Source organism: Papilio polytes, unplaced genomic scaffold (assembly GCF_000836215.1).
Source record: "Papilio polytes unplaced genomic scaffold, Ppol_1.0 DF822178.1, whole genome shotgun sequence".
NCBI lineage: Eukaryota > Metazoa > Arthropoda > Insecta > Lepidoptera > Papilionidae > Papilio > Papilio polytes.
This window is the reverse complement of record NW_013527026.1, coordinates 3,272,181-3,282,480: the sequence shown is the minus strand read 5'-3', so window position 1 is coordinate 3,282,480 and position 10,300 is coordinate 3,272,181.

Genomic DNA, 10,300 nt, shown 5'->3' with positions numbered 1-10,300 from the left:
GTAAAGAGAAAGGGACTGAAATTAGGCCTCCGGCTCCACACTCATCAGACGAAACACGGAATTGCTTCCATTTCACGCCTGTCTTCTGTGTGGTCGTGGTATTACACCGGGCGTTCCGGTCCATTCGTGCTAAGACGTTAAAGCGGGCACTACCACTGTTAAGGTGGTAGTGCCCACGATTGGTCACCAAATGATCTCTCAGGCTTACGGTTTAATGAAATTATTAGAATGAGCTTTTACAAAGTAAAATTTAAAAAAAAATATGAAGATTAAAAGCACTGTAAATCAAAAAATCTTTTGCAAATCTTCTAGTTTACAGGCATAAGTATATAGTTTACAAGGCTTACACACAAAAACCATTAGTCTAAGATTAAAGCATTGTGCAAAATGATAATAACATAGTAGCCGCGGCAATGGCGAACTTTAGAATGAATGTGTATCAACTGTGTACAGATTTCATCATTTTTAACGCGAGGCGAAACAAGATTTGAGCAACGATATCATATTCATGTAATAGTCTGTCTGTACACCTTTCCCGCCAATGAACGCCTGCACTTTTGCTTGCAACACAAAGTAAACGCGCAAAGCTAGTTACTCGAATTTGATTGCATTTTATAAAACAAATGAAACGATACTTTAGTGCTTTCTGTATTCGAATACCAGACTTTTAAGATCGAGTAAAAGAGGAGCTCATCCATTGATGAGCTTCTGAAGATTACATTACATACTCAATATACTGAAAACGAAGGGTTTGTTTTTAGTATGTTTGTAATTTTATTACGAGCAAATTCTTTGACTGTGCATAAATTACGTATTGATAGTAGAAATATATATCAAACACAACCTATGTCACAGATGCCTTAGTCCTTATGGCTTCAATCAAACGTACCTGTTTTGTGTGTGATTGTTCACATACGTTAATTACATATTTTGTATGCGAATCATTCCATACTAAATGGTCTTCCAAGAACATAAGGGCGATTACGGTTCATCGACGTTCACAAAAGGCTTGCCGATTTCGCAATATATAATAGAATTCAAGAATCAACCTTATCTAACGGTATTACAGTTTTATTGCACAGTTAAACAATACTTCTTAAAATAAAATATCGGAGTCGAATATTATCAATAATCAATTACTTTAACGATTTAAATTGCCACAAGTATTCTCAATAACAAACATTTATTCATTAGTGATGCGTCACCGCCCGTGACCCGCCAATCGCCGATGTATAATCTGTGTTTAGAGATATTTTGAAACAGGTATCTTGATGCTATAAGTATTCAGGGCGCACACCTGTCTCATTGTCGATAGGCACACCCTAGTGCTACTCGGCGAAATAGCTATTGAAGCTTAGTAAGGACATAGATAACAAAGACTACGCGTTGTACTTTTTAGTTAACTGTATACATATATTTTAAAGTGTACTCCTCAAGACCTGGGGATCCCGGTCTACACCGTGACGATGAAAAAAAAACAAAATACTGTAATAAAAGAATACTGATGATTTGGGTGGTCCACACGTCTCTTGCCTGACAGCTTATTTTGCTAGCATTTTGTAGTCAATTCTTTCAAATATATTTATTTAAAATCGCTATTTGTAGTAAACCTTTTATGTTGAGAATATAGAAAAAATAAATGATAGTCCGAGAAATCCTAATAACTATATCGGATGTTTCTATCTTTGATGTCAGTTAGCGCGTTTCGTAATACACACATTACGTGCAAGTCTTGACTAATTGTAGGTAATTGCTACTGTGTATGGACCTTAGTGTGTACTTTCCGGCCTAACCTATAGAATTATACTAAAAGAAGTGTGAAATACTCATGGAAATACTTACTACTTATTAATTGCATGGAAATACTTCACTTAAAATTTGCATACATATTTGTTCAACTGCTTTCTGGGTATAAATTAGTGATAAGTTGTTCAGTTTTAGCCATAATGATTGGATTATGAACTGAATAAAAATAATTTGTACGTCGCCATTTCATTGAAATTCTAAAAATTCTACTCCAAATCACAACCGTAAAAATAGTAAAGTTGTAACTAGCAAATATATTCATTGTCTTGAACTAAATTTATGCTAATTTAAAACATCGTTACACAATGCGTCTTTGAATATTTTTATGCGTTTTGCATATTTTATACCGAATTAATTACAATTTACGTTTATTTTAATCGAAATCATTTTAACAATTCTTTTAAAAATAAATGTTTCATAGACAATTATGACACTATTTCGTTTGAAGCCATTTAAACAGAGGATTTTTCAGTAGAATTTCCTAAAGGAAACATAAAAGTAAACTTTATGTTAGCTTTAGACATTCTGAATATATAATAAGATCTTATATAATTCTAACAGGAATTATATTGAAAGTGCATAATATTCGAATGCATGGAACTGTACCTACAGATAATATCCTACTGATCAATTCCCGCATCTTCCGGCAACTTACGATACTTTCACTCGCGCCTCTAAACAAAGCGACGGATAATTACATCTGTAACTGATTTACAAATTTTATTAAATCACAATAAATCAAACAAAACACAACTCTAGGAAATATTAATTTATCCGTCATTTCCAACTTCCGAAAGATCATCGCTCTTATTATCTTTGAAAGACTGAGTTAGCAATGTTTGAATGATTTAGTAAATGAAGAAAGTATTTTACTATTACAATTGATCTGAAAAAAGTTATTCTCCTGTCGATTTTAGTTTTCATCGGTTCATGATTTCAAATGTTAAGTTAATTGACCGTTGTATATTGTTCAATAAAATTGATTAAAGAAGCAACCACTTTACCGTTGTGGTGTAATCACCTCTCACCAAGGTTCGGTGACGAGGCACCGACAATTCACCTGCGGAAATTTATTGACCCAGAATATAGCACTAAATGTGCGGTCTAGCCAGAACGGAAGTATATCGTAATGTAAGCAGAAAATATGTTTTTTAATTGCATAAAAAAATTATTATTCAAATCTTCAAAAAATTAAGTATAATAAAAATCTCAAACTTCAAATTTTAATTATGACAGCTGTACGGAACCTTGTTATTTAAGTAGCTTATCGGTTTTCGGTCTCATTCAGGAAATTTAGAACTATAATACGAAATTGTCATCGTTTTTAGAATCAGGCCACAAAAATAATAAATACGCTTTTGCTTTCATTGCGGATGTTAATGCGCGTCGGATCACTTAACCTCTATTAACCCTAAAGCCGTCGCCCCTTCTGCCATAAAAAATATTAACAGAAAGCACTTTGTCGGTAGTCATACGGTGACATAATATTAAATCTACAATATATCTCAGCTTTAAAGCTTGTCATTTAACGGTCAAGCTGTCAACTGAGCGCTAAATCTGCCACGATTACGAAGACGATGGTCTAATGATGACAACCCTGTCAATGTACAACGAGCTAGTGTCGTAATAGTTCCGTGTGTTGTTGATATTTCTATAAATATTGCCGTGCGAAATTGCCTAATGTGCAAATGTTACATTTTAAATGACATAACTACTGTAAAAAGTGGTGAATGTCTACCGTTCTTACACATCATTTATTGTTTACGGCTAACAGTTACTCATCATCTAGATTTTTAACACGCTTACTATGTAAAGTTGTTGATATCGAGTTTATCATTTATTTATGAAAATTTATTTTCATGTCTCTATGACCTCTCGATTGAGAGCCTGCAGTTCAAACTTTACAGTAGAGTTGGGTTCATTGCCTTCTGAATATTTGCTAAGTTTAAAAATTAGGCTCAAACCAAGTGTCTAAACATTAATATGTAATATTAACAATAGCCATTTAATCGCATTGTAAAATTAAGTCGAACAATGCAAAGGTATCTGTATAGGATTTTACATTAAAGCAGGATAACAACGTTTTGTGCTGTGCAGACATACGTACCATGTGAACATCCTGCCGGTTTCATCACGTTAATATTAAAAAATAATTATAGGCAATGTGAGTTGCTGTAAACGAGTAAATGTGGTGTTTTGTGAATGGTCAAGGCTCGGTCGTAGCCCTGACCCCTTGTGGTACAGCTAGTATTCAACTATACCATGGTATTTGAAATTTAGAATGTTCATGGTAAAAAATGTTCATAAACTAAGACAGAGCAGATTTTTGAGAAAAGACTACGACCATCATAGAATAATAATACTTACAAATACCAACTACTTTAGACATAAATTATCGACTATTACTAGGTAATTGAAGCCTCTACCTAATATTGGTTTGCATTGCAAAAACATTCGTAAAACTAGATACTGAGATGACAATATGTTGATGATATCTATATTATAATGTACATATGACCGTAATCATCAACTAAACCAGTTAATACTAAAAATGCAAAAGTTTAGATCGATGGATAGATGTTTGTTGAAGTTTGTAGCCTAAACGGCTGAACGAATCTGGATGAACTTTGGCATAGACATATAACATAATCTGGAAAAACACACAGGCTGTTTGCTTTTTTGTTTTTTTAACTCCAACGCGGACGGAGTCGCGGGCAAAAGCTAGTTATTACATATTAAGTAATTACAATTAAGTTTGGATTGAAATTGTTTACGTGAAGCCAAGTAAGGAGTTACGGAAATAACATGATCGTTAGGTAATTCATGTAAGATTTCCATTTATTAATTTGTTAGGTATAAAAGTACTTATCACAAGTCATCTTCCACTTGCCCTTATCCCTTACGGAGGGTCGGCACAGTATGTGCTGCTCTTCCATACATCACTATCAGCCGTCATATCTGAATCGACTCCTTTCTTAAGCATATCCTCTTTCACACAATCCATCCATACTTTCTTCGGTCTTCCTCTTCCTTTGTAGCCATCCACATTCAATCTTAACACTTTCAGGTTTATGTCCCCATCATTTCGTCGCATAACATGTCCATACCACGCTAACCTTTTGCTTCTCAATTTCTCCACCATTGGCGCTACTTTCAAACTTCCTCTATTGTACACATTCTTAACTTTATCTATTCTTGTTACATCACACATCCATCTTAACATATGCATCTCAGCCACATGCAATCACCTTTCATCCGCAACTTTGGTGGCCCAACATAAGTACTTATCACAAGTAATTACTAATTAATTTGTTACCAATGAACAAGTTAACGTGCCTAAAAGGATGCGTTGAAATCTTTTATATGGAGTAAAGTAAAATCTTAAGATCTATAAGTTGGTCTATATATTCGTAACAAATTTTGTCCTACTTACTGTATATGTTTGAATAACTATAACTGACCTTGTCGATGTAATTTACTTTATGAATTTTGTTAGTTCAGTCAGTAATTATTGTTTTAAGACGTCTCTTTGACCTCCCGCTCACGTACTCGCTCGTATCAAACGATTAACAGATGCATCCAAATATTCGATGAAGGTTATGATATCATTCTATTATTGTAGCATATTTTTAAATTTATACAGTTCTATGTTTTGTTATAAAGAAAAACGACTGACTTGTCCAGGGAATATGCACTGAATTACATCTCGAACTCTACCAATGAAGACGTTACAGCTACAAGCGGTCACAATGAAACATATTTGAAAGAAGATTTCAGGTGCAAACCGCCTTTTTGTTAAAGAAATTACAACGAAACGTGGATCAGAAAGGTATTATCTAATTATCATATCTTGCATTATCATTACAACTCAGAAATGATTTAAAAGAAACCATCACAAGCATGTTTACTTAAGAACCGGATTCATGCTGTGGAATTACCATGTAAACAAAGTGGGTTCTTTTTTCTGATATATTAAACTTTACAACCAATATAGTAATCAACGACATCGTGGTTTTCCAGTCACGTAAATTTATTACATATTAATTTAAATCATTGAGGGGCTTTAGAAATAGATAGGTGACTTCGTTTAAATTAAGAATAATAACACTAAGGGCTTATCCCACCACAGGCTGATAGAGGCTCTGATAACTTAAAAATGACGTCACTGTCAGATAAGGGGACAAAATCCGATATTTCCATCAAATATTTTACACGTTAGATTGTTATCAGACAATTTACACTTTGGTGGGACAGGCACTCAGACGTATCGATATATTTAACGCTACGTCAACAACTCAAGTCATACTATATTGGCGTGTCGACGGTAAATCACCGTCACTGAGAATTAAAGCTTCTTATGCCGCTCGCAATTACTCCACAACACTCGGCGAATTGCAATCTTTCGCAGTAGAGCACAACATTCACAATTCACACGAAGATGAAACACTTAATTACACGTGAAAAGCATTAAGCCTTTATTTGACTGACATACGCAATACCTACTTTAAATTCATTTAGATTTATTTTCGCTGACAGATGTAATTTATCTTCGCATTATAGCATTATAGCTTTAGCATTAAATAATTAATTAAAGGATCTAAGTTATGTACTAAATCGATAATTGTTTTTTATAACTTTTTTGTTGAGTATATTCTTTTGGTTTGAATAAGTAACAATAGTATAACTAGTCTTTATAGACCAAAAAATACACTTTATGATTCTGTAGTAGAGGGTAGCTGCCCACCGCAACCGAACTTTACTATGTTAATGTAATGCCTTCGTGTCTTAGGATCAACATCCTTTGTGATAGATCTCTTTGGGCCGGTCGCGTTTATGAGATTTTACTCATAAAACGATAACGGATAGTATTTCAGTTTCAGAAAGAAACACTGGTACGTAATTGAGTCTATCTTAGTACTATCGACAGTAAAACCAAGACAACACAAGACAAGTTACAGATCGTTGAAAACAGAAGTCCCGCCTCATTTTCGCAATCTGTCAAGAATGGAAGAGAAGCTAAGAAGGCTATCAGCATTTCTTCGAATATAATTACAAGTCACACGTCTGAGATCAATCTTAGCAATTGCCTATTCTGCAACGTAATTTTACCTTATTAAGTGAAAGGTAGGGTTAACTCTATATAGGGCAACACAGGCACTCAAAGTATCTTTAGAGAAGACAAATATAATTTACAATATTCAGTTAATAATTTTATTGTTATAAATACTGCTAATATTCTTAAAGGTTATTCAGGTCCAAGACGACGTGCCATTTTTGAATAAAGCTTTAATTTTTTCAAGATTTTTTTATAAACACTAATCATTAATTTTTTTACTGTTATACTTAAGGCCAACTACCTCCGGGTGTAAACATCACGACTCCTGCGGTATATCTGAGCTGCTGACGTCATTATGTATATACTGGAGCTGTCTGTAAAGTAATTATCAATTTATGAAGTCACTTTCCTGCTTCTCAAAAAAATACATAAGTACTCAAAAGCTAGAACTGTTTCAAGGGTAAAGCTACAAATGCAAATGAATAAATTGTGTATAAATGTTACAAAAACTTTAATGTTTCAAACATAATCGTATGTCTTAAATATCCACAAATGCAAAATGAGAAATTCAAATGAAATAAGTAGCTCAATGGAATTAATTCGATTATTTAAAATTTACACAATACCGCCGATGTAATAATGATTTACCATTGTGCACCAAAACAATATGTAGTAATAGGAAAATAAGAAAACTATAATATATTTACATATTGTGTAATAAAAAAGCTTTATTTGTACTGACCATTGATGTGCAACATTACCTCTAGGACAATGCAGGCGACCGCAGTTACTCGACACTACGCGAGCATTACCAAACATTACAATATGAAATTCCATAACATTGTGCATTATGGGAAGCAAGGCATTTCACCATCGGCAATAGAAGATTGACTTGTCCATATGAAGTATGAAGGATAGTTAGGTACTTACCTGATATTCGGATATAGTCTTATCTCATGTTACAACATTTAGGTCTTTGACTTTTTCGATTTTGTAGTAAAAAAAATATAAAATGATTAAAGATTTCTCGATGAAAAAGCTTAAATAGCGGAAACGAACTTACGAACGCTTGATCTGTGTGCATTTTTTTTTATAATTAGACTATTGAGACTCCAAGATTTTTATGGCAACAAATGTATCTACAATGTTACTCGGAGTATAAACGAAGGCGAGAGTTTTTATTTAAGCATTTAACCCTACACAGTGTTAGAATTTAGCATCATCAGAACATAGTTCAAAATATTTTGTATGTTAATTTAATTTGTATTTAACTATATTCTGATGCTAAATTAACTAAGAATATTAATAACAACGGTGAACGTTAAGTCAAACATTTTACTCATAAATTATTATTTCCAAATGTATGCATGAATATATCGTTTATACAATTTTAGCATATTGCGAAACGAAAACAATTTGTTTAACGTATTCGAAGATTTTGTATCGTTCACTAAACCGTTATTTCATAATTTGAATTAAAACTAAAAATGAGTGTGAAATATGATACACAGGTAATGTATCACAAATAACAGAGGCCAAGCGCTACTAACTTATTATTTATTCAAAGTTACACGATAGTGGAATGGTTTGTTTATAGAATTTCGAAGATCACGGTTCAAAGACATTTATGTGCAAATATTGTTTATTATTGTTTTAAAAGCAATACAAGATGTATCATTTATCGACTTGACAGTGAAACTGTTAGAAATTATATTTTTTCCATCATTTGGCTGTACAATATGTTTTGTTCTATTTAAATTAACAAACTTCTTCGACGAAACATATTTGTGCTTTAAACGAAAATATGAGCGATTATCTACAATTTTACACATATAGAGTGAAAACCCACGGTCAAAGCAATCATGCAATATGATTAATGCAATGAAGAAACATCACTTTTGTGCACAAACATTTGTACTAATTGCACAGATGCTCATTTTTTATTTTATAATACGACGCTAGCGAAAACCTAAAGCAGGAGTTAAAATTTCAATTTAGGTTACCCTAGTTTTCAGAGAATTTGTGCAAATGTCGAAGTATTTAGGTTACCCTAGTTTTCAGAGAATATGTGCAAATGTCGAAGTATTTAATAAGCTTGGTAATTACACCATAGGACCATCCTATGATATACGTCATATACTAGTTGGAGGTAAATACAAAGCAGTTGGTACTAAGTTAAGACCCTTGTTACACCGGACATTCTAAGAATCTTCTCCAAATAGTTATATGCAAACATTACAACGTTTTTGTTTGAGCAGAGGTGTGTTTTGTTTCATTAATGGGTTTACAAGACCATCGCGTCTCAAGGTCAAGTATTAAATATTCTATAGAAATTCTTTGTACCATCTTACAATAATGGATATCCACAGCTTAGACCACACTCAGCACTTTAATGTTTACTTAAACAGTACTTTATGTAAGTGTGTATGTGCAATACTAAAAGTACATCGAGGAACTCTTTGTAATGTCTTCGAGTATGGCAGTTAGTCGTTTTAGTCAATTGGGTAATAGAATAAGTAAAGGATAACAGAAAAAGTAGAATTTGGCCATTGGCAACCATAACTATTGCCTTTAAACATCAATCTGTAACAGATAGATACATACTTCATTAACGCGTTATATTACTTTCGCAAAGAAAACGAGGGAACGGAAGGAAAGGGTAAAAGACAGTACAGGAATCTCAGCGTCAGTAACTTTATAGAAGAACCTTAACGATCATAAGAAACATATACGAGTTAAGTGAATTTTGTCTCCATATGACGGTATTAATTCCTTGACGCGAAGTTCCTATAATCGCAAAGATTCCCCTGATCCTATTTTCGTAATTACGAGTGTGATTTTTTTAATCGCAGTGCAGGGACAATGGCTTGCGTCAGTTGCGGTCGAGGAACAGCTTCCGTTCGCTTCTTCATGGCCCTCGGAGCTTGGCCAGCGAGTGGGAGATGCGGACTACGTATATAACACGCCGCCACCGACCCATCCACAAGCAGTTACCGATCAGCTTCACCATGAAGGTAACACAATAACACGACTACTATTTACAATACATAAAAGAATTCGCAACTCATTACTCGTGTTTGTCTCGAGATAACTCGCAGAACAATCGGTTAACTAATTCCCACTTGCATAATCGTGTTTTACAAAATCATTATCATTATTATTTTAATTTTCTCACGATACAGTTAACTTCTTTTAAAAACTGAATTCTCGTGTGTAAACTTCATATTTCACAATAACTTTCTTTAGTAAAAATAATTCTTCATTTAAGTCTATTTAAACATGCCTAGAAAAAAAAAATATCGTAACCATGCGAGTCAATTCAAATAATAAACACAGTTGATATTTCTTCAAATTATAACTTGCAGAAATACTCCGACCTGTCACTAATAACATCTAGAATTGTTAAAAAAAATATATCACAATTTCTAGGCCAAACTT